Raw genomic sequence first — 26774 nt, 5'->3', positions numbered from 1 at the left:
TTTCCTATTTTTTTTTCAATTAAGCATGTTTGCACACTGCAGTGCATAGCTCAAACATGCCTAAATTGTTAACATAGAAAATGTATTTATTTTTACATATTCCCTTCCTTTTTCAGACATTCACAATTTTAAACATTTATGTATGTGTTCTAACATTTACAGGGGAGTTATGTCCATAGCTCTGATGTTTTACATCCCCTTCCGTCTGTGTAGACTCCTGTATGTAGAAATGTTCCCTATACACTACGAATATGGATACGGGGTCTACACGGATGCCTTTCTGCTTGTTGGATCACTCTATCTGGGTCATTTCCATAAGATTCACCTGCTTATTAGGTAATTTGCATTTCAGGGAACCTTTCTTGTTTGCGCGTGCTTCTGCCCCGCTACGAGGTGCTTACTGAATCTAAAAATGGTTGCGCTCATGTACGCATTGCAGCATGATGCGTACATAAAAAAAAATCCTGTAGGCTTTACTGAATTCCCCCTACAATCCTGTAGGCTTTACTGAATTCCCCCTACAGATATATATATATATATATATATATATATATATATATATATATATATATATATATATATATATATATATATAGACACATAGATTATTATCGTGTCATCAGATGAACCATAATCTCTATCACAGTTCTTCCCTGGCTGTTAAAAATTATCAGTTAACACTGTCAATTAAGAAGTTCAACTATCTCATGAGGTTATGCTCATATACAACAACTCAGTTTGTAACCTTTCCTCTTTTTTACTGTACATTGTCTTTGTCTTTTCTAATTGTTCCTAATGTTTATTTTTTTAAATAACATGAAAAGAATGCGTAGTTAAAGTTCATGAAATCAGGTTTGCTCACTCTTTGATATTTAACAGGAGTGTTCTTCTCATCTCCGTCCCTGCACCTAGGTTTGCCTGTTTATGTAGTTCATATGAGGTTACCGGTATTTCACATATTGAGTCATAGATTCATAGAGATTCCAAGACCACGGAGTATCACAACCGCTCTTACCTTGCCAATAGCCTCCCTTGGGCACCTCCTTTCTCCAGAAGGACCAAACCAGTTAATCTCAGAGTAAATATGTAGATACCCATCCAGTCACCAAGTTTATGTTTAAAGGAAGATAATTAGTTACACTTCTTATCATGCAGGATAAGGTGCTGGATTATAAATGTGTCCCTCCATCTTGTCTTATTCATGTGTTGTTGAAGATTCATGCCCCTGATTGTAGTATTGGTATAGATATTCAAATGGCAGAGAAATAGGAGGTACAGGACAATCTGGGGTCTAATGGTGTAGTAAGCAAACAGAGATTTCTCCTCAAAAGTCTATTTGGTACTGAATAAAGGGATATAACTTCCAGCCTGTCATTGCAGCTTAAATACTTTAGGCCTGTCATCTTTTTGGTTAGGAACCTTTGTAGTCATTCTAATTGTTTGATATGTTTAGTGAGCTGCATCCCAAAGGGGACATTGGACTCAATAATTCACGTGATCAATGCTGAGTACTAAGGAGGTTGACATATTAGCCTAGTACAAATCTATAAATGATATCTTTATATGATATTCCCATTGGCAATGTTGGTAGACTTTCTATTTGTAGAGGAACTTAATTCTAGACAAATCTTTAGGTTCCCACAGATAATTTTAATAGGGATTAATTGTCAACGAATAGCTTGTAATGGCACACTTTCTTTGTCCTTTGATGATTATGTAAGATTCCTCACTGTTCTGTATGATCCCTCTATTATCAAATGCTCCATTAGTTTCGATGACTTTAACTACCTTTCAATAAACTGGGACACCTATATCTCCAATGTAGGGCATGCCTAAAAATTCCTAGTCTTAATAAATAAAACCTCTCCTGAACAGCTGGTAATACACAAAATAGAGGGACAGCGTTCTTTTTTGTTGTATTTTATTAGAGTTTTCAACACGAGAAAAGAAAAGAGTAATAAACATAAAGTGATCTTTCAAACTTGATTGAGGCAACAATATATTTAAAAGAAAAAAAAAATAATAAAAACAGCTTGTGAATATTTGATTAACCTGCTTAGTGATGTACATCATTTACAAAACTCAGTCTATCATATGAATGACACTTCATTTAGCTGCAAGGAGTTCTGTTGTGAATGTAAATCACATCATGCTCATTATGGGTGATTGTCATTAATCTGTTAAAAGAATAGAATAAAATTTACCATGGCTGGTGAATCTTATACATTGGATCAGACGTCTTATATTAAATTACTGAATTGCTTACATAAAATATTTTCTATTTCTGCAAGGAGGAGCTACCTCTGGACTTCCACTGCTTGGTACAAAATAGCTTAATGCCACTGCCTAACACTCAGTGAACTTCAACAAGTGATTTCTTCTGTTATATTCCAGAGTTATTATTCCAAGAAACCGAAATTTCCACCCTTTGGGTGCCAATGGCTTGAATATGGAAGATAACTTTTGAGTGAGAAATTCCTGATAAACCTGTATCCCCAGACTCACCCTGAACATATGTTTTGTGTGGTATTGTCTCATATCACCAAATTTGCTATTATATTTACATTAATATTTCATTCATCTCGGTTTGCGTGGTGTAAGATACCACCTACATTTGATATAATATTGCTGGTCATAATATCCAGGCCACTGCTTTAGCTTCCTTAACAACTGCCAGACTGATCTCCATTAACTATTACCCAAATGTAAGCCCACTTGTGAATTCCATTTGCATTTACTCCAACATTTTAATACATCAACCTTCCTTTCAAGAATAATGTTACATTAGTCCCTCTCTCCCTATCACTGCACTTCCTCATTTCTGCCACAAAGTAATAGTTTTTTGCTTTCCTCAACGAGTAAGTATAACTATTCAATTGTAGTCAAAACAGTTGTGATCTTCTAAACTATATATGTATTGAATTGGCACAAAATGCATTATGTTTGTTCTGGTCAACATTGTCTCAAGTTGAGGCCAATTCTACATTCCTTTGTCAATCCAATATTGCATTATCAACTTACTGACCCATCTCCTAATCATGGGATAATGCCAAATGCAATCTATCTGGCTCCACTCTCAGCTTAGATCACTCAAATCTATGCTTCCTATGTAAACTTGCCCCAACCATTCTCGGGATTATCCTCCTTTCATGTTACCCCTTGTAGTTGGGAATCTTACAGGATTATCATATTTCCCATTTGATTTTAAATCTTATGGTGTAATCTGGCAGACAGAGGAGACCCAGCCGTCTAAAGATTTGGATATTGAGGCTATTGCACTAGAAGCTCTACTGCCCCAGTTCCTAACACTTATATCTTCAGTGAAGTTCTACAAGTGAGATTTTTCATGGGGTTTGCAGGGTATTGGAATATTTCTTAGTAAATAAAATACATGCAGTAGGGTCAATGATTGTAAAGCAAGGCTTTTGTCAGTGATGGTTGAAAAATTGTCCACTTTTGGTAGTAGAGTCGTTATTTTATTAGTAAATTCTCTTAAATTATTTTCTGTTGTCTGTAAATGATTTCCTCTGTTGTATTCCAGAGGTATTATTCCAAGAAGCTTGTAAATTCAATCCGAAATATTTAGAAAAAATAACAAAAAGTATGTCTCCTCAATCCATTCCACAGGCCTCAGGGCCCATAAAATCACTGCTGATGTGCTACATTTACATAAGAGCTCTAAGGCTTCTCCAAATTTCTGTGGAATGTATATATGGCAGCATCAAAAATTGTAATCAGCTTAAAGCTCATCAGGACACAATCATCCACAAAGTATAAAAAGGAGTTATGTGCCCCATCCCTAACACATTGTTTATAATTCTTCTATGGTTAACTGAAACAGTCCAGGGATGAGTAGCTCTGCCTGATAACTCATTTAATCAGTCCTGTCTGAGACACAGTCACTAAATGGAACATGAAATAAGAAGTTAGTATGTAATGCCCTTCCCACGCTCATGACGTTTTCATCCAGATTTCTTAACTGTATGACTACAAGCAGAAATTCCCATCTAATGGAGTTGAAAGCTTTCTTAATGGTGAGTAATATCATACCAGCCCCTTTATTGCCTCACTCTGTTCAATGGAGAAATGATGCCAATTCCCACCAATTTTCTACAATATCTTTTCCATTAATTAATCCATTTTGACCTGGCACAATCAACTGTGGTAAACCTTATCCAGCCTATTAGACAAACTCTCCATGAAAGTCTTGAAATCCAGACTGATTATTGAGATGGGCCTGAAGTCTCTAAGTGCAGGGGGGTGAGATCTGGAGTTTTAGGTATCAATGTTAACAATGCCTGGTTTATGTTTAGAAGGGTGGGTAGAGTAAGGTCAAAGTTGTTTAAAATATTGGGTAAGGTTTGATAAAGTAGTGTGCCCCCTCCCACATTTATACAACTGCCTTGTTTACCTCAGCTTCATTAATGGGTTTATTTAGTTTAAATACATCCTGATGGTTTACCAGCCTCTCTCTTGCTGCACTAAATTCCCAAATAAAAACATTGCCATTAGTCCATGGACTATAAAGAGAGATAGATATTCCAAAAAACAAAAAGCAGATCTTTATCTCTAATCAGTATCTTTTATTTATCTGACTGCCCTGCTTCAATTGGCTGTCACATTAAAAGTTGTTTAAAAAACGGGCTATACATTTCAGGTCTCATTCCATTTTCTGCCACTAAAATGAATCCCTTCTTCTGCAACTCTGCTGCCATCTATGGCATTTCTAACTGACTGATTTCTGTCTGGAGTGCAGGTTCTGCATTTTGTAGGGTTGCTATGCCCCCTCCCCATTTGCTATTGTACTCTTAGTCACTCACAGTAACCTTCTTTTTACTTCCCAAGTTGTATCTCTTTCTCTCTGTTGGGAACCCATCTACTTCCATTATGTCTTCTCTCACTGCTCTGTTATAGCCTTACCACCACATTCTATTAACACTAGTACCATTTGCTATGTTCCAAATAAATATATCATTAATGACAGATTGTAATAGGCTTTTAGCTTTGTTTGACAGCCATTTGAAATGTGCCCATGTCTACTAAGAAATTTTGTCAGATAAGTCTGAGAAAAATATCTGTAAGGATTGGAGGAGTATGATCTGATAGTCATAGCTCATGAACAGTGGGTGAATTAATTTTAAATTTAAACTGTTGGATGTAAATAAGAGCAGTCCTATTACTCTGTTTTGTTAGATTCCTGAAGAATGTGACACTAGTGCCCTCAAGATGGAATTCCCTGTACAGGTCTATCCAGTTATAGGCACACATCCAAGATTTTATTAAGTTTTGGCACTAATGATGATATTCCCTCCTACCATAAAGTCTGTCATTATCATATTACCATCAAAAAAAGAACTGCAATAAGGATAAATGACTCGCCAGTAACAGCAAACATCCAAAGAAAAAACAAAGTGAGTCAAACACGGCAAAGGCTTTAATAATTGGTTAGCACTTTCATGCCACAAAACAAGACTTCATCAGACCATAAAAAACAAAAATTTAAACTCAGCAGTTAAGTAATACATGGTATAACAATTAAAAATTAAAAAAAGAACATCACATGACATTCAGGCACCCTATCAAACTCTAAATACAAAGTAGCAGCTAGTAAGCAATTAGTTACATAGTCTCAGTTCATTCACTTAAAAAGATCATGTGACCTTAAGACTGGTCTTTTCAGCTTGGAGCCTAATAATCCATTTCAGTTCCCTGTGCTCGGTCTTAACTTGATGGCCAGTTGTACTAGTATGAGTTTGGTTTATCTTGCTCAGTGTTCACTCTGTCATTCTTTTTATGTTGGGAAAACCAACAGATCATTGAGAGAACATATAAGGGAACATGTTTATGCTATACGCAAGCTAGGTGCCAAGAATGCACTTGCTAAGCATGTTATTGATGAATGGAATACTCATAAGTTTAATTTTATGGTGATTGAACTTGTTGCAAAAGATTTGAGAATGGGAGATTGCAAAAATAAGATGTTTTATATGGTCTGATGAAATGCTGTTTTGTGGTGTGAAAGCATTGACAAATTATTAAAGCCTTTGCTGTGTTTGAGTCACTTTGTTTTTTCTTTGGATATTTGAGCACCATGTTAAAGACTCCTTTCAGAATACTGAATTTGGAAGGAGATCATACACATTGGGAGCATATAGATTCCCTATCAACCATTTATCCTTATTAATATTTTCTGCCAACCTATTCTACTAAGCTAGTAATCACCAACCATTCCCATTGTAGGCATATGATGACTGGAAACATCAAGGGATCTATGACACATAAGTATGATACCTCTCATGCCACCACCTGGATCACAGTCTGCATACAGAATTGGAAAGAGCTTTCAGATACATTTGTTAACTTCCCTCTCCTTTAATTTTGTTTCTTGCAGACATGCTATTTGTGCTCCCTCCTATCCTATAATTTACTAAAGTCTTATTCTACCTATTGGATGTCAGCTACCCTGTATATTGAAGGATAAAAACTTGATTCTTCGTTGTATTTTTGCTGAGGTCATCCATGATATGACATCCTTACCCATATCAGCTAGGAAAGCTGAACTACCCCCCCCCCCCGAGGAATCCACAGAATTCCCTCAGGCTGGAAAAAGTTTCCTTGGGTGATTTAAGTTTGCCTATGCCCAGGCAATGATTGTCAGGTGGCTGTTAGGGGAAAGTTTGAGCCTCTGATAGATATGAAAACATCCCTTCTCAGCCTCCCAAAAATATAACATTCCCCTAAAGTGAGACTCATCCCCAGAAAAATTGACCCCCAAATGATATCACTCATCAGATCCTCAATTAATGGGTTTCTGTACTTCCTGTTCTTTAGCTTCCAATACCTTCCAGCATTTGATATGACAGAGTATGTCTGATTTAAACAAATAAACACACTATTCCTTTCACAAGACTGCACCGGAAAAGAAAAAAAAAAAATGGGAGAAAAGAGCAGAATTTTGTCCTGGCCTCCAGTGACTCATACACCTTATGAACACTTACTATTCCTTCAATATTACTTGCTTTCATGTTCCTTTAAGTGACAAATATGAGCTATATCAAGATAAGGGTAATATGTCACTACATCAGTAAATAGCGATGCATTAAACATGTACAGAAAAAGGTTAGAACCACCACCAATCTGTTCAATTATAAATTCCTGTGCATGGTCCTCGCCTAGTGCTACTATTGTGGTTCCTCCCCCAGAATCTATAAGGAGAGAAAGAGAAAAAAACATATCTAGACATTTCATTGTCAACTGGCTCACAGCAAAACAAGTCAATTATAAGACTTACAGTTATCTGATTTTGTAAACATGTAACCGCTTTAAGAAATATAAAGTCCACTAGTTAACAACATACAGTAGATGGTCACAAACACTGCATAACATTCTAAAAAGAAAGTGCATGAATACCAAGTTCAAATAAAATAGTATAAGCAGACACACGGATTTACTGTGTATTATTACTGAAATGGAAAAGACGTTTAACTCAGTGGTACTTCCAATCAAGGTCAAAGAAGTTGTTTAGAAGGATGGTAGTAGAAACAAATACTAACAGGTCTCCCGTATGTTGTTCATACATCTATCTATTTTTGAAGTCCGTTGGATGAGTAACATCATTCAACTACTGAATCAGATGACCCCCCCCCCCCAAAACAAAGTACTGACCATGCTTTTCCACTCATGGAGCTACTGTTTTCAAGGGAAGTTTCAAAGTCCACCCACAATTCTGGGACCCTACTTACTCCATATGTCAAATTAGGGTGATTGTGATGTGTTTTGGTGATGGCTAAATTTTTGGATGGATGGTTATCTCTGTTGTTTAGGAGTGGGTTTTAGGGTCCACTGCATTGATTTCAAATGTTTTGGAACATCATGACAGGGATGTTTTTTCTTACTAGGAGTGGATGGTTTATTAGTATTGTCTGGTGCTCTATGCTGACTTTCTCACAAATAAGCAATATACACGCACAACCATGTCTGAAACTGATGGAATATAGAACAGATATGTCTTATGGTCATGTGTCAGATGTCATGATTTACACATTTGCCGTCACAGCTGTATATTAATACTGGTGGAAACATGTCTTATTGAAACAATTTTGAATGAAAGAGGTTTATTTAAAGACACAGAAGGGTTGAGAAGTTGTAGAGAGTTGGTGACAGGAGTACACATACAGGCATACAAGAGAGTAGTTTCTGCTTTTTTTTCTGCATATAGTGTTATTGTGTTTCTGTTTGATTTATCGCCATAATTATTCAGGCAAGATCTGCACAAGACAGTCTTCACAATAAGGAACTAGTACATTAATAAAGCAACAGGATGATGGTGTGTTAGAGAAATATATAGCCAACAGTTACACCCACAGGAGTCATACAAAACATTCAAAAACTCTTTGCTGCACATCTGGATTTGAACACTGATGGTATTGCAAGAAGAATCTATGAACTGAGTATTATCTAAGTACACCACATAAGATCTCCTACTTCATGAGGTCTAAATATGACAAAAGATTGAGGAAAAGGAGATTGTGTGTATTATTTTTCCTAACCCTCATGAAAACTACATGCTGTACAGTCAGCTCTTCAGCTTGTTCAACTGAAGCTTTGCCTGGCTAAACATAGCTAAGCACAGTAGCACAAATGGCACCAGAATAATGAGTTAGAAGGCTGAACCTCACAAGATTTTGCCATAAGATGTGTTCTTGTATTTAACCTGCGGTGCAGCTGGTACTTGGAGCCAGACATTGTGCAAACACAGATGATTAACACTAATGGCATAGAAGTTAGAGGCTACATAGATGGGGAAGAGTGAGTCAGGGAACCCAGTAGCTTCTGACAGATGGAGGATAATGCTGGCTCATAACAATATGTAGCTAACAGCTACACATAAAACAGTGTACTAGAAACAGTCAGTGACACTTAGCTATTGCCTGGATTACACCCTTGAAAGTCTGCAACCATTTTTTATAGGTCTGAGCATTATCTCATTATGACACAAACAGCTCTTACTTTGTGCACTTTAAATTACACAATTGATGGACAGTGGCAACTTACTAAACCAGAAGTGGTGAACAGAGAGAGCTTGCAGACAAACAGACAGTGATAATGAGAGAAAAATCAACAGTATTTTTTCTCGGACATGTAGGACTGCCCGTATGGCATGTTACTCTTACTTATTTCCTCATTGTTAATCCATCATGCTCTGCCCATAAAGTGCTTGCTATAGAGAGCTAGAAGGGGTAAGAGAGGACAACCAGTGGTAAGACATAAGCAGGATAAGGGTGGGTTACTATGTCTACGTATTGGAGATGGAATGTTTTTGTAAAAGCTTGTTTGCTGCACTTTTCAAATGGTATGTTAATGAAATGTTGTAACTAGGAATAAATACAGACATTAGCAGTTAACCATATGATAGGAATATAAAATATCATGAAATAATAATTTGATTTACAGCTGTAATCGAACCATGACACCATGCAAAAACTCAGTCTACAGACAGATTATTATCTCAACACACCACATAGAAACTTCTAGTATATTATATCCAGCTGCCTAGGAACTGTTACAGTAACTGTTTCACATTTATACCTTTAGTCTGCCTTTACACTGTATTCCAAAAGTGCAGCAGGTTTAAGACCATTTGAAAGAAACTAACCGGACTACTGCTGTCAAATTAAAATATTCAGCTTTTGCCATAGGAAGTTAAATGTCATTCACAGTCACTCAGCCCTGGCAAGTGATACCAACCTCAATGCAAATGCTAAGGCAAAAATGTAAAAGCTTTTTCAATGGGCCATTTCTGGTCATGTGTGTTATGTGTGATTCTAGTTTTTGTCCAGATCAGATGCTTAACAAAGGTATTGATAGGACAGTGGTGAAAATGGGGGTGGCAAGCAGAGGGTAGGACAGAGGAGAAAGAATACAGGAATTTGCAGGAGGGTGGTGGGACAGCACCATGGCTATCCACTTCTTTATAATATAAATGTAGTATTGTACACACAATGTCAAGAATTTTGTGACTCATCACACCGAGGATGGGGAACAACAACAACAGCACACTGGACCAAATCAAGTGTGCCAAGATGACACACAGGTGAAGTGGAGAGCTATGAATGGGGTAAATTATTTATTAATTTATTTATTTTTATGGGACAGGTGCCCATTTCTTTCTTTTTTTCAGCAAGATAGAGGAATGTTGGGGAAGGTGTTAACCAATGAGAGGGTCAAGTGGACAGGGTAGGTTAGGTAGCAGATGTAGATGTACAGGACATACAAGACAGGCAGGGATGGTGATGGGCACAAAAGGCTAGGGAACTCTATGATTGGGGATACGTAGGGGAATTTGGAGGGACATCCACATCCAGCTTGAGAAAAGTCAGAATCTAGTACTCACCCTCAGAGCTGTCATCAGTGTTTCTTGTCTTCGATCAGTGCCAGATGTAGCACCATGTTTACAACATAACCCAGGACCTTTTCAACCCTGCCAATTTGGGAACCAAGGCCCCTCTCCATAATGCTGTACACCAGTCCTGTCGACTTCTAATGGGTGACACAATTGCAACCACCATTCCTATTGTTCCTGGAGGGTACCACTGCACCAGCAGCTGGGACATTGCTATCTGACACAGGTGGAGCAGGTTGGGTAGGAGTTGTGCAGTTAACGCTAGCAGGTTGCAAATCAGATATGACGATCTGCGATGCCTTTGGTGGTGCCACTGAAGACACCTGTGTAAGTATGGTGGGACAAACCTCAGTGGTTGGGCTAACTCTCTGTGCTGATGGTCATTTTGTTTTCTGAAGTAATGTATTAAAAATGATATCTATATCTATATCTATCTATATATAATATATATATATATATATATATATATATATATATATATATATATATATATATATACACACACACACACACACACACACACACATATATCTATATATATATATATATATATATATATATATATATATATATATATATATATATATATGGATCTACTGTCTTCTGCCGAATTTACGTTTCAACGAAACATAAATTCGCAAACGGATTTACCCGAAAGGGCGTTTCAATGAAAACACACTTCCATGTAAATCTATGAAAAAATAAAAAAAATAAAAAACACTTTAAACAGTTTTATGCAGGGGGGGGGGGTGTTGTGCCCCCCACACCCACCCTACTTTAATATTCTCACTCTGAGATTGCACTACAGTGGGGAAAAGGGAATGTTCCCTCATCCCCACTTTACCATGATCTCAGCAATACTCTGCTTAGTTGTACATCAACACTAAATGTTGATGTACAACTAATTTAACATACAAACTGCATGTTTTTATTTATTTAACTAATTTATTTTTTATTTTACTTACTTATTTACACGAAAGTGCATTTTCAGTAAAACGCACTTTCGCATAAATACACAAGGTTATTTATGTTTCGATGAAACATAAATTCGGCATTAGACAGTAGATCCATATATATATATATATATATATATATATATATATATATATATATATATATATATATGTGTGTATATATATCTCAAAGAGAGAGGCAGGGTAGGGAAGAAAAAAGAGAGAAATAGATCAATGATGTCACATTACTTTTTTATTTCAATACATAAAACAAATGACATGTACATAAGTACACCATGGCCACATCCAGATGAGATGGCATTACTATGCCATAAAATCAGTCTTTCACAAAGATATGATATGACTAGTAGAATCATTTATTTCACTGTGCCATATCAGATATCTGCTTTCAAAGGTAATCCTACATTAGCCAGAACTTTATTGTTAATGTCATGCAGTACTGCAGTTAATATCTTCTAGATAATATCCTGAAAAAAAATCTAATGTGTGTTGCTGGATATTGAACCCATACACAATTAAACTGGTGCACTCATTGACTAAAGCAATTGGCAAGAGCTATTGGAGCAGGCATGTATGCTTGATATATAAGTTAAGGTATGTCTGCTGAAGATGTTGTACAGTATTCTTCTTTTTCTTTTGTCTGCTCCTGTTAGAAGTCATCTGTTTCCATTTCTTCCTGTCCTCTGCATCTTGCTCTGTCACACCAACCACCTGCATGTCCTCTTTCAACATTTCCATAAACTTTATCTTAGACCTTCCTCTTTTTCTTTTACCTGACAACTCCATCCTTAGTATCCTTCTCCCAATATACCCAGCACATATCCAAACCAGTGCAATCTTGCCACACTGGCTTTGTCTCCAAACCATGCAACCTGAGCTGACCCTCTAACATGCTCATTTCTAATCCTGTCCACCCTCATCACACCCAGTGCAAATATTAACATCTTTAACTCTTCCACCTCCAGCTCTGACTCCTGTATTTTCATCAATGCCACTGTCTCCAACCCATATAACATAGCTGGTCTCACTACCCTCTTGTAGTCCTTGAATTCACTCTTACTGCTATCCATCTGTCACAAATCACTCCTGACACTCTTCTCTATGCTCTTCACCCTGCCTGCACTCTCTTCTTCACCTCTTTTCCACACTCACCATTACTTTGAACTGTTAATCCCAAGTATTTTAACTCATATTCGCCAACTCTACTCCCTTCATCCTCACCATTCCACTGTCCTCCCTGTCATTCACACATATAGTCTGTCTTCGTCCTGCTAACCTTCATTCATCTCCTCTCCAAAGTATATCTCCACCTCTTTAGTATCTCCTCTACCTGTTAACTACTCTCACTACAAATCACAATGTCATCCATAAACATCATAGTTCACAGGGACTCCTGCCTGATCTCATCTGTCAACCTGTCAATCACCATTGCAAATACGAAAGGGCTTAGAGCTGATCATTGATGTAATCCCACCTCCACTCCTACCATTGTCACACTGCCCTTGTACACATCCTGTATCATTCGTACATACTTCTCTGTCACTCCCAATGTCTTCATACAATACCACAACTCCTCTCTAGGCACCTGGTCATATGCTTTCTCTAAGTCCACAAAGACACAATGCAGCTCCTTCTAACCTTCTCTATATTTCTCCATCAACACCCTCAGAGCAAACATCGCAGCTGTAATGCTCTTTCCTGGCATGAAACCATACTGCTGCTCACTCATCATCACCTCCCTTCTTAAGACAGCTTCCACTAGTCTTTCCCTTAACTTCATGCTGTGGCTGATCAGTTTTACCCTCTGTAGTTACTACAGATCTGCACATCACCCTTATTCTTAAAAATCAGTACCAATACACTTCTTTTGCACTCCTCAGGCAATTTCTCATTTCCCAAGATTCTGTTAAACAATCTGGTTAAAAATCCCACTGTCATCTCTCTTAAACACCTCCATGCTTCCACAGGTATGTCATCTGGACCAACAGCCTTTCCATTCTTCATCCTATTCATAGCTGTCCTTACTTCCTTCTTGTTAATCCATTGCACTTCCTGATTCACTATCCCCACATCATCCAATCTTCTCTCTCTCTTATTGTCTTCATTCATCAGCCCCTCAAAGTACTCTTTCCATCTGCTCGACACACTCTCCTCACCTGTGATTACATTTCCCTTGTTATCCTTTATCATCCTAACCTGCTGCACATCTTTCCCAGCTTGGTCCCTCTGTCTAACCAATCATTACAGGTCCCTTTATCCCTCTTTAGTATCCAGCCTTTCATACAACTAGCCATATGCCTTATCCTTAGCCTTCACCGCCTCTCTTCACCATATACCTCATCTTCTTGTTCTCCTGTCTACTTTCTTCATCTTTCTGACAACCACACTTCTTGTTTGACAACCTCTTCCTCTGTATACTCTCCTGTACTTCTTCTTTCCACCACCAGGTCTCCTTGTCCTCCTTCCTCCATCCAAATGTCACAGCAACCACCTTTCTAGCTGTCTCCCTTACCACTTCTGCTGTGGCTGCCCAGCTATCTGATAGATCTTCACTGCCACCCAGTGCCTGTCTTAACTCTTCCCTGAACTCCACCTTACAGTTATCCTTTTTCAACTTCCAGCATTTGATCCTAGAGACCACCATCTTATACTGCCTAACTATGCTTTCCCCTATCACCACTTTACAGTTTCCAGTCTCCTTCAGACTGGTCCTCTGCATAGGATATAATTCACCTATGTGCATCTTTGTCCACTCTTGCATGTCAGCCTATGCTCCTCTCTCTTCTTAAAATATGTATTCACCACAGCAATGTCCATCCTTTTCACAAAATCCAGTGCCATCTGACCTTCTGCATTCATCTCCTTAACACCATACCTACCCATCACCTCCTCATCCTTCTGTTCCCTTCACCGACATGCCCACTAAAATCCTCTCTGATCACCACTCTCTTACCCTTGGCTACACTCTCCACCATTTCATCTAACTTGTTCCAAAATGTTTTCTTTCTCATCCATTGCACACCGAACTTGCTTAGCATATGCACTAACAACATTCATCATCACACCATCAATTTCCAACTTCATAAACATCACTCTATCTGACACTCTTTTTATCTCCAAAACACTCTTGACATACTGTTCCTTCAGGATAACCCCTACCCCATGTCTCCTCCCATCCACACCATGGTAGAACAATTTGAACCTGCCTCTGATATACCTTGCCTTACTCCCGTTCCATTTGGTCTATTGCATGCACAATATATCAGCCTTCCTTCTCTCCATCATATCAGCTAGCTCTCTCCCTTTACTAGTCATACTACCAACATTCAAAGTCCCTACCTTTACTTACACATTCCTAACTTTCTTCCCCTTCAACCAACAGTATCCCAATTTCCACCAGCACCCTGTTGACTAACAGTACTGGAGGCGGTCGTTGTTAACCAGGGCCTCAACCAATCCAGTATGAAAATCTATATTGCTGTCTGCATATAGCTCTGGCAAAATTTTTACACCAGGTGGTCTTTCTGATGTAACTCTCCCCATTTATCCAAGTTCGGGACTGGCATGAAGAAATACACTGGCTTGTGCATCCAGTGATGGACTGAAAATACTTCTCTGACCTGTGTTTAGAAGTGATGCATACTTACCCCCTTCCTCTCTGAGGTCAGTGGTCTCTCCTGATGTGGCTCACAGTTTTCTGGTATCTCTGCTTCAGCTGTACAGTACAGAAAAGAAGAAAATAGACATTTGAAAGTATAATAAGCTAAGATGGCTGACTAATTAACGCCATCATATCATAGACAGATGATGGGTCAGTATTGAATTCTTAAATTCATTCTTCCTTCAGCTTATAAGGTCCAGTTTGTGCCTCTTAATATCAATGTAATAGTGATGGCACTGTTCCCCAGTGCATGAGATGCCAGTTGCACTGGAGAAAGTGTTTTGCTATGCTATTTAAAGCCTTAGCCATATACTGAAATAAGGCATATTGCCCATGCACTGGCCTCCATTGGTGGTGCTTCACGAGGAGTGCCACAAAGATCCTGGATTCCTCCACACCTCACCTTTATGGAACACCAGCCTTATCATCGTCAACCATGCTTGCAAAAATTGACTGGTACTGCTTGTGAATTGGACCCATGAGAAAAAAGTATAAGCTGTAAAGCTTTGCTTATCAACTGTCATTGCCACAGGAGAACTTACTTTTTAATAAGGTATTTTGAGGTATACAAATTTAAGAATGAATGGAGATATACTTCAGGGATGCCTGTATGTCTATGATTTTACTTAGAGATGGAATGCATTGCTAAGTAAATGGTAGGATTTGTGTTTGCAATTACATTTCAGATGCATGCAGTTGCATGACCTGTGTAATACATGGTGGGTTAGGTTGTATACATAATTCACAGTACAAACTGTCATAAACACATACCTATGATGTCATAAGAGTTGTAACAAAAATATTGTGCATATCATACCTATGCATGTGCATTCTACATTAAATATTATTGTTGTGTTTAACATAATTTATGCACAGTATATTGAGTATTACAGCAACCAATAATGATATATATGTTGCAATAAACATAGTTATCATACTCAGGTGCCTTTACTGTGATTCAAAGAGAAACTCAACACAAGAATGGCAATGTAAAAGGCCAAAAATATCAAACAGCAAAAAAACAATACCAGCCAGCACTCTTCGTTGTCAATTAAAGTGATTTTATTGTTTAATCTTCATATAAATTAAATATTCCATTCAAAGCATACCAGTTTCGGCCAAAAGGTCTTCCTCAGTGCTCAAACATTTGACAAACTTATGGATGTGACATCACAGTAAATAAATAAATCACCCAACAGCATAACCCCTCCTCTATATAATAATGTCACCAGTCACAAGATGTCATTAAGTCTAGTAGTCAACAAGGCACCCAAATGAATTATCCAAGTACATTATTTGTTGTTTAATTTATCATGCCATCCTAACTTATTAAAACCTTTATAACGTATCCTATCTATAGCAGTAAATCTAAGTTAAGCTACAGACTGTTTAAGAGTGTGTTTATATAAGGCACTGGTTGGACGACAGCTTCTAATGTCATTAAGATGTTCAAAAATATAGGGTTTAAATTGTCTAGAAGTTTGTCCAACATAAAAAACAGAACAGCTACATTCAACCATATAGATCACCCATTTTGAAATGCAAGAATTATAACATCTAATATAAAAAAACAGGCTGTATTGGAAGAAGAAACATGTCTGTTTTTTATAATTACCTTACAAGCAGAGCAATGTCCAGAAGGGTAACAACCCACCAAAATGTGCACCTTCAGGAGTTTGTTGTAGAGCAAAATCTGGAGAGAGTGTTATTTTAAAAATATTTAAATAATTGCCAATGGTTTATCCACATCGAAAGGCAAAAGGGCAACATGATGGTAACAATTGTGCTAACGTATTATACTTGAACAAATTACGTTAGCATTGGTTTATATACAGTGTCCAGCTGAAATGCTTGATTCATATTACTGGGCAAAATCCATAGCTGTGTATTGCAAACATAACTCATAAGCTATTGCTGACATTACTATACACCTGGGACATGCATCATCTTAGGGACATATCAGAATTTGCATAGCACAGTAATCAGATATAACTGTATTGGTGTAGACTACAGACCTACTTGCTAATTATGAAGATGTGAGATGTCTCCTTTGGGGGTTGCCTGCATCTGATGCTAATAAAATGCAGCCATTACATGGTTAGGTAAAGGCTGTGTACTTTAGGAGGCATAATTGTTAATATTTGTATGTGCTAAGACTGTTATTCTTTTATTTAAGTATTGTGTGTGTGTGTGTGTGTGTGTGTGTGTGTGTGTGTGTGTGTGTGTGTGTGTGTGTGTGTGTGTGTGTGTGTGTGTGTGTGTGTGTGTGTGTGTGTGTGTGTGTGTGTGTGTGTGTGTGTGTGTAGAATCCTTGTCTTTTTATCCAGAGGCATGGCATATTGTGCACGCCCTCTTCTGGATGTAACTTCTGAGGCTGGTCGTTCTCTCTCAAGTTCATCTGAATCTAATGGAGATGCTGGCCCTGCCTGTGGTAATGGGAACTATAGTCCTGCCAGTGCTGCCACGAATTGTTCTTGGTGAAGCAGTCTCATGAGAATGATATTGTAGAACATGGAAAAGACTGTGAGTATCTCAGTGGACACTGCCGTGTTGTACTGCAGGGCACATCTACAGATGTCTAGACACAGGATTTTAGAAAGCTAAATACACTTTCAATGATATCTCTAGTTTGAGTATGGGCATTATTGTACCCTTGCAAAGTGGAGGTTGTGTGAGTTTTTCATGGGTGTCATGATGCATGATTTCAGAGCATAACTTACATCTCCAACTAGATGCCCTTATGGAAAGTCACCCCACTAGCAATCCTTGCATACAGCTCACAGGTGTACCATATGTGTGTCATACAAACTGCCTGGGTTACCTGCACATACACTGAAGATGATTCCTTGGGCATTATATACAATCTGACTGTTTATATAATGGTATCTTTTACAGTTCATGTACCCCCTTCCATGTTCATCATGTGGGGTTTTTATTTCTACCTGTGTGCAACATATGGCCCCAAAATGTAAGGGAAGTATGCTGTTGCATAAAATTTCTGCATGGTTCTTGTGTATCCCAGTAGTTGCATGGGAAGCAATTATGCTACTTTGCATGTTGTAGCATTGCATTTAGAAAGTGATGTAATATTCTGGAAGCTGAGGCCTATGACACCCGTAATACATCCCCTGTGGGTGTCTGGAAAGTACCTGTAGCTAGCATACATAATGCTACACATACCATTGTTTCTACTGGGATGGGCTCTCTATGATTTGCCTGGGGTCTTAGGTGAAGGAAGCACAGGTTGCATGTTTCCTCTAATGCTTCCCTGTCCACCCAGTATTGCTCTACAATTTCGGTGTCATGCAGTCCGTGGTTAGTCAAACAGGGTATAAACACTCTTCTTCTTGGCTGAGATCTGGCAGTGGCAGCACATTGAATTAAACCCTGTTGCACATACAGTTTTTATGGCAACAGCAACTGCTAGCATGCTTATTTACTAAGTGCTATCATGGCTATAATCCAAACAGTTTTGGATTTCAGGACAAATGGCTGCACTAAGTGTATACAATTGCTTTATAGCTTCCTGAATAGCTCTGCCATGTTGGATCGGTTAATCAGCATGTCATTCAGCTACTTATACTGTCATTAGCATATTCTGCTAGTCAGCCTCATTTTGTGGCACTACACTAATTGCAGAGACAATGTATATGAAATTGCATGCTATCGTGCACTGCAAACTGCAACATGTACACAATGACTGTATTTAGTGTAGTTATGTATTATGTGGAGTCTGTAAATAAAATATATTTATATTATTTGTTTTCCTTTTTGTGCTTTCTGATGCTACCCATTTTCCCACTTTTGGTTTGAATTCCATACTTGCTGTCTTCCTAAATGTTTCTGCTAATTTGAGAAATGACACCGTCTTAGATTTGTTTTCTTATTTCATAAATTTTACTTTACTTCAATTTGATAGTATCAGCAAATCTGATACTATCAAAATAACAGTTGTTGTGCTATACATAAAGTCATTTTCAAGGAGGCCCACTGCCATCTTCAGACCAAGGGATATATAATCTTGTAAGGCTTGGCAAAAAAGTATGTTACATTTTATTTCACTTATAATATGTGCCCAGTTGACTGTCTTCTCATAGCTGAAAGTTTCTGCCATAATATCATGAAAGACTGAACCCAAAATGCCTCACTATCTAAATTAATGTATAGGCTAATGCATCAGCAGGGATTTCTAGCTTCCTAAGAAAAGTTCTTGCAAATGGAACACCTTGCACTATTAACAGCTGTGATTATCTAGTAGTAAAAGTACAAAATAAGTTATCTCTGCTACTAAAGAGGTAAATTTTTGTTGCTTACCCATAATAATTTGCCTAATACCTACCATAACATAATTTTGCAGGTGTGGTTACAGGGAAAATATAAGTAAACAGTGAAGCCCCAAAAAATGCTAATAATCTTCATTTGTTATAAATTTATTTACAGCTTTGACATGTAGACTGTAATGGGAAATGAAATTAATTGTAAAAGAACAATGAGTCTGAAAATGAACAATATACTTTAATGTAGTTTTCACTGCATATCACCTCATATTATATCCTTAGTTGTACATCTGTATAACTGTGCTGTAACTAATTATTAATAATTTGTTTACCTCTTGTCAAGTCATTTGCTGCACTTTCTTCTTTGTCTCATGCACTTTGCGGTCAGCTATTTGTCCTTGCATTATACTCTCCAGATAACAATTAAAACTGCAGATAGACCATCTTTTATTTTCTTTTAGAATGAAGGGCAATAAAGGCTTCATCTCACTAGCACAACTTTTTAATATTTCAGTGTTATTTTACAGCTCCTCTCAGCAAAGAATCTCCTCAGAAGATATAAATTCAATGAACAACAAACCTCACCAGCATAATATTGTCAGTACTTAATGAAAAAGTGTCTCTCTTACTTGCTTTGGTAGCCATATTAACACCTGCATCTGTGCTCTGTTCAAGTGTGAACATATCCCAATAAGCTGCTATTGATTTCCAGCTAAACATATGCATGATAGTGTCAAATTAAGGAGATTAAGAGAATCACTTGCAGGCTGGTTGGCAAAAAACACATAGCTTAATTGAGGCATTATTCTTGAACCTTTGCTTTATTTTTCCTTCTGATTTGTCCTTAAACAATAGCCATCTCATTCATGCACTCCAAATGAGTCACAGTCCTGGTTTTGGAAATGCATGCTTGGCTATTAAATTTCATCCCAGGAAAGTCATGGTCAATAATTAAGGCTGCTGTATAGATTTTCTAAAACATGTATTAAATCAGTAATGAAAGATCTGTTTATGAAAGTTATGGGCCCACTTATGAGTCAATTAATGTTCATCATATTGATGACTGCTGCAGTACACTTAGCTGTATGTGTTATATCCTGCCAAAGCTATAACAGCAGGCCAACTTCCAACATATAAGACACTTTCTATACACTCCTCAAGGACTGACAGACACATTGTGCTGTTCCATTGCGGGACAGATCAGCTTCCTTTGGGGAAAATCTTTCCACGTTTAATATTTATTATTTAACTATACATTCCTGGTTAGGAAAGTTGTTTTTAATCTAGAATTTTCTATTTCAATGGACTGTACTAAATTTAACTGTACTTTTAAATGTGAGTGCATAATGGTGAAGCATATATTAGGGTGGAAATTAGATGAGTTCTGGATATGGCAATTCTGGTGGAGTCAGTTAGGATAGGCTTGGTTCGATGCAGTCTGCCAAGCTTGGAGTGTACCTTCTTGATAGTTATGGCTTGTCACATGTAAGGTTGCTGTCTATAGTCACCCAGAGGAGTCATTATAGTTTTATTGGAGGAATAGATGGTAAATGGTGGAGTGATCATGCGTTTTGTTACTAGTGAGGGGCATGAGATTAGTTTTATTAGGATTGAGAGCAAGTTGGGAGTGAGATAGGTAAATTTAGATGTCACTGGGAGCTTTTCAAGTTGTTTGTAAGAGTGCTGGTATGGAGGGACGTGAACAAATAAGGGTGGAGTCGTGTGCGTATTGAGCAATGGTTGCATGCTAAGTGGCTGAGGAGAGTTTATTGATGAAAATAGTGAAAAGCAGTGGGCTGAATATGGATCCCTGAGGTACACTGATGGAGACAGGTAAAAGGGAAGAGAGTTCATTATGCCTCTTGACTGCCTGTTGGTGGTCAGAAAAATAACTGAGAAACCAAGAGGGCATGTTGGGAAAGGTTTAATGAGTGTAGCTCATTGAGTAGTTTCTGAGGAGAAACTGTGTCAAAGATTTTGACATGTCAAGAAAGACAGAGGAGATGTGGAGGTCAGTATTTCTAAGATGGTTGATTGTTTTAGAAAAGCTAACCAGAGCGGTAGTGATGCTATGCTTTGGCCTAAAACAAGGTTGGGATGCAGATAGGAGGTTGTTGTTTAGTAGATGGTCAAGTAGTTGAGTATGGATACATCTTTTTCAAGAATCTTAGCAATGGGGGGAAGAATGTCTATTGGCCTATAGTTATTGAATTCAATGGATGTGCTGCCTTTATGTAGAGGTATTATATGAAGTATTTTCCAGAGTTTTGGGATACATTGTTCAGTAATAGACCAGTTGATTAGGATAAAAATATTGAATGAGATGACATCTGATGCTAATTTGAGAAATTCTTTGGGAAGCTGGTCTGCAGCAAGGGGTGAGGGTTTTAGTCTAAAAGTAGTTTCTTTATGGTGCTAGTTTGTATAGGTTTAATTGAGAAGGATTTGAGATTATCTGTTGTCTGTGTAGGTTAAGTATAGAGGGGTAGGATTGTTGTTGGGATAGAATTTACAAAGTGGGAGTTAAATTGGGAGGCAATACTATCAGTGGTGTTGGTAATATTTGGAGTTGAGGTTGTGATCTGACCTGGTTTTAGCAAACAGTTGATGGCATACCAGAATTCCTGGGGGTTATTTTGGTGATTTTATTGTATTGTTGTGTAGTTGAATTTTTTATCATGTTTAATTTGTTTTTTGGCTAGATTACACATTTGCTGATAGTTGAGAAGAGATGTTTCATTTTTGGTCTCAAGATAATGGTATCAGGCTCTATCTCTTAGTTTAAATAGCTTCTTGGTCTCTTTAGTGAGCCATGGTATATGTTTGGATTTAATATGGGTTTTTCATAGGGGAGCTAGGTTATTTAGAATATTGATACATTTATCATTAAAATATTGAAAAGCTGGGTCAAGGTGGAGGTGTTTAAGAAGGGCCAGTCACATTTTTGCAGAAGACTTTTAAAGACTTCAGGTGAGAAGTTTTTTTTTCCATATGTATTTGTAGACTGTATTTTTAGGAGTACAAATACATGGTTTAATCAGGTAGGTGGGCTGGTGATCACTTAGGCTATCAGGGAGACAACCAGATTGGAATGATAGCAGAGGGAAGGTTTATTTGTGAGGGTCCAATCCAGAATTGATTCTTTTTTACTTTAGAATCTTGGTAGGTGGCTGTATCATTTGACTGAACCCATGGAGAGTTGGAGGATGACCAGTCTAGGTTAAAATCCAAATTATTATAGTTTCCTGACTAAATGTTGAAGCACACCAGCAAAGGAGGTCGTTAATAGAGGCTGGGTTGTAGACAGGGGGTATGTAAACTGCTATGAAAATGATGTGTTTGTTGGAGTTGATTTGGAGGTGGGAGATTAAAATGTCAGAATTCCTGGAGTTTGGATAGTTGCTTACTAACTGATCCAGTTTGAGATTATCTTTGTAAAATATGTCTATGCCACCACCTCATTTATGAGTCCTGTCAAGCCTATGGATGTTACATCTAGGGGTTACTATCTCAGTATCTTGTATGTGTGGTTTAAGCCAGGTTTCTGTTAGTACAGCTATATCTGGAGAATATTGGGTAAGGATTGCATGAAATTCAGAAGTTTTGTTGAGTATGCTTCTTAGGTTCATTTGAAGACAATGAGCTCTGTGTTTTCCTGTGAGGGAGATGAGTGATGTTAGTGGAGGGTGGGATGTTAAAAGATTGGGGGATTTGCTGTATGTTTATAGGGCCTGGATTGGGGTGTATGTCTTCATTCTGTTTAATCTGGGTTGCACTTGACTAGAATTAGGTGGGTAAGTCTGATATTTAGCTTAGTGTATTTGCACAATAAGTTAGGAGTTGTATTTAAGTGGAAATATTTGAATGAGAAGAATTCGATATTAGAGCTGTTGCATTGGTGTGGTGAGAAAATATAGTTGGTTACTGTGGTATGGGGGAGGGTTGTGGGTGGGTTGGTGCAGGTGTGGATAATACCATGTTAGTTTTGATAGGATGTGTACACGTTAAGGTGTAATGAGCAAGGTACATATTATAGTGTGGTAGAGTAACATTGTGTATAATGTCAGATGGTATAAAAGAGACTTGGAGGAATGTATTTAATAATCAAACAGAGATAATGAAATGTTTAGGTGAAGAAGCTAAGATTGTTTTTAGTAGAGGTAAAAATCTAAAGGATTATTTTGAAAATGAAATTACATATAGAAATTCTCAAATGAGAAAATGTGGTTTATGCAGATGTTGCAGATACATAAATGATGGACCTTATGTGACCATAAAAGGTCTAAACCGGACTATTAGATGTCCGGGGAATGTAAACTGTAATACGAAACTAGTAGTATACTTAGCTAGTTGCCTGACTTGACAAGCACACTATATAGGTAAAACCATTAGGAAGCTAAGAGAAAGAATTACTGAACACAATAGGGATATTAAAAACAAAAAAACTACTAATTCTCTGTACATTCATAGCACTACTTGCACAGATTTTAAAAAAATTTTATTTTTTGTTATTGATAGAATACCTCAACATTGTGTTAAAGAGGGAGATGTGAATAGTTTATTAGAATTGAAGGAGTGTCTCTGGCAACTAAGGTTAAATGCATGTAACCGGCCAGGTATCAATGAATACATTTCTATTGCTTCATATTTAAAATTGAAATCTTACAACATTTAAAATTTTACAAAATGTAAACAACTATTTTTGTATATACATACATATACATGTTTTAAGGTTATTTATATTATATATTATAAATTTTATTAAATTAGGAATAGACAGAATTTTATACACAATGATCAACATTTAATGTATATTTATTAGTATTTATATTATTTATAGTTTTAGTATTTTAAAACAACATTATTAACTTATTTATATATCCACCATTTATTTATTAAGTCAATACACACACATACTTCTTACACAATTCTTTTATATATATACACACAAAAGAATTTCTTTTATACATATACACACAAAAGAATTCTTTTATATATATACACAAAAAAGAACTCCCTTTAAGGAGAACGCATGTTTGTATTTTCTAAGGTTGTATCTTTAAGATGTTTTGGTTTTTACAAGTGTTACATTTTTGCAAAACACACCTTACACTTACACACACATTTTTGTAATACTGTTAGGAAAATTGTTCTATTAATCAACTAATTAACTAAGTGATGTTGTTGGACGATTCATATGTTTTTCATCTATTTAAAGTGGCTGCTACCATAATGTCTTCACTCTGATGAAACCCGTGATGTGAACGGGTGAAAGCGCTAAGTCAAGTTATATTTGTTCTATTTGTTTACGTCAATAAATAGCTTCGAGAAAGTTTTGGTTGCGATTCGCTTCTTTTAACTTACAAGTTTTGTTTTTTCCTTTTTGTGCTTAATCGTGGAATTGGTGTTTCGCTTCCTGACCTTCACGTGCTATTTTATTTTAATTATACCTCTACGGTAATTATACAAAGTTTTTTGTGCCATTTTTTTGTGCTGGTTTTTCGTATGGAGCAGCTACTTCAACAACAACTGCTCATTACCCAACGGCTTTTAGAGGCCGTTAAGGAGCAAAACAATACTAACGGAGTTCGTGGAGAGAAAGTTAATGGTGTTATTAACGACAACTCACAGAAAAGGGACACTGTGGTTGTCGAAAATATTAACATTTCACTGTCAGACATGGATGAGGAAAACCTTACGTTGCACTCAACGCCAGGAACTTCACGCAGTAATCCCGTAGCCAGTAATTGTCCGACGGATTCTATGGGCGGTAGGACAGTGCGTACCACGGATGTAGATGGAGGGCACAAGGTTCCGAAGCCGAATCCGGAGAGGAACGCTAGGGACGGGTGTATTGGCGGTCGACATTTTGATTTCAACATTCCTGGACTGGATGAGGTACTTTCCATTCCTCGTTTTGGGCAAACACATTCAGGCCAAGAAACGGAATCGTTAAACAAACAACTAGAGGAGTTTGGCAAAGTTTTACGAAAATTCAAAGCACTACAAATGGACAATGTCTACTTAGAAAGATCATTGGAGCTCAACCAGGTACCTAAAGGACTCAGAGTTTTTAAGGTACCGTTCGGTTTTGAAAAGGACAGTGAATGTTTTAATGAACTTATTGAATTGTTTAACAACACGGGTAAACAATTGATGAAACTAATTATTAGAAACAACAATGCTAAATTAGCTAAAATGAATGTTGAACTTACTAGATTAGACAACAGCATTAGAACTGACCTACTTTTTGAATATAATAAGGTTAAATTTGATAATATACTAATAGATACTAACAGATATGTTAGTAAAGGTTTGGAAATTAAAAATGACAAAATAAGGAGAGACACAAACGATTACTCTTGTAACAAAGCGTATGCACATTTTAAAGATTACAAACTGCTTTTCAGGAGAACAGGAAACAACATTTACAATGGAGAGGGTAGTCATAGTGATCACACTAGTATGACACACAACAATAACAACAATCACACATTATTTAGAACAGAGTTTGGAAGGAACATTGAAATTCAGGACGAGCATGTAAATGTAGAGAATGTGCATTTTTTAGAAGAGCCTGCCCTTCGGAGATCGGAACGCTTAAAGGAGCGACACCAGGGGCAAGGCAGTTATGCACAGCAAAGTTACAGGACAAGATTCAGGCAAGAGTACTAAAGAATAATAATAATAAGAAACTTGTCCCAGATTATAACCAAGGGACAAATGATGCTACAAGTCACAATGAATTAACTAACAAAGAAGAAACAGATATATTAAAGGACAGAGCACTAAGTCCAATGAATGAAAACTTCCAAACTTTAACTAGTATCTGTGAAACTGACATTCTTCCCTTTAATGAAACAAGTAGTAATGAAGAAGTTTTTCTAGCACAAAACATTAATGATTTAAAATGTGACACAATTTTAGAAGGTGGATTTTCTGTATACAATTATACAGACAGATCATTAAGTGAAAATGATATATCACTTTTTAAAAAAGGTTTTAAATTTATTCCTAATTTTAAGACAGACATTGGAAAAATTTTGTTAAATTTGAAAATTTATGTTAGACTTTTAAATTTGAAAATATTTTTTAAAAATAGGACTGACACGGATCTGGGATCAGACACTAAGAATTTTACACTTAAAAGGTCAAGTACTTTTATACCACCTAGTAACCCAGTTATTTATCTCTTTGAAATGCTATGTGAAACACAAATAAGAAAAGTATGGAAGGAAACATATTTAACAGAGGACAACCTAACAACAGCAGAAAGAAACTGTTTGAGAGAACTAAGTATGTCCAGTGATTTAAGAATCATGAAGCCCGACAAAGGGGGTGGGGTAGTGATTATGAACAATGTGGATTACCAACACAAAATGACTTACATGTTAAATGATGACACCACGTATACACCAGTCTCAAGATATGATATGTTAAAAGCCTATACAAAAATTGAT

The sequence above is a fragment of the Protopterus annectens genome, chromosome 5.part0, assembly GCF_019279795.1.
Source record: "Protopterus annectens isolate FY-2018-M chromosome 5.part0, PAN1.0, whole genome shotgun sequence".
Lineage (NCBI taxonomy): Eukaryota > Metazoa > Chordata > Ceratodontiformes > Protopteridae > Protopterus > Protopterus annectens.
This window is presented reverse-complemented; position numbering follows the sequence as displayed.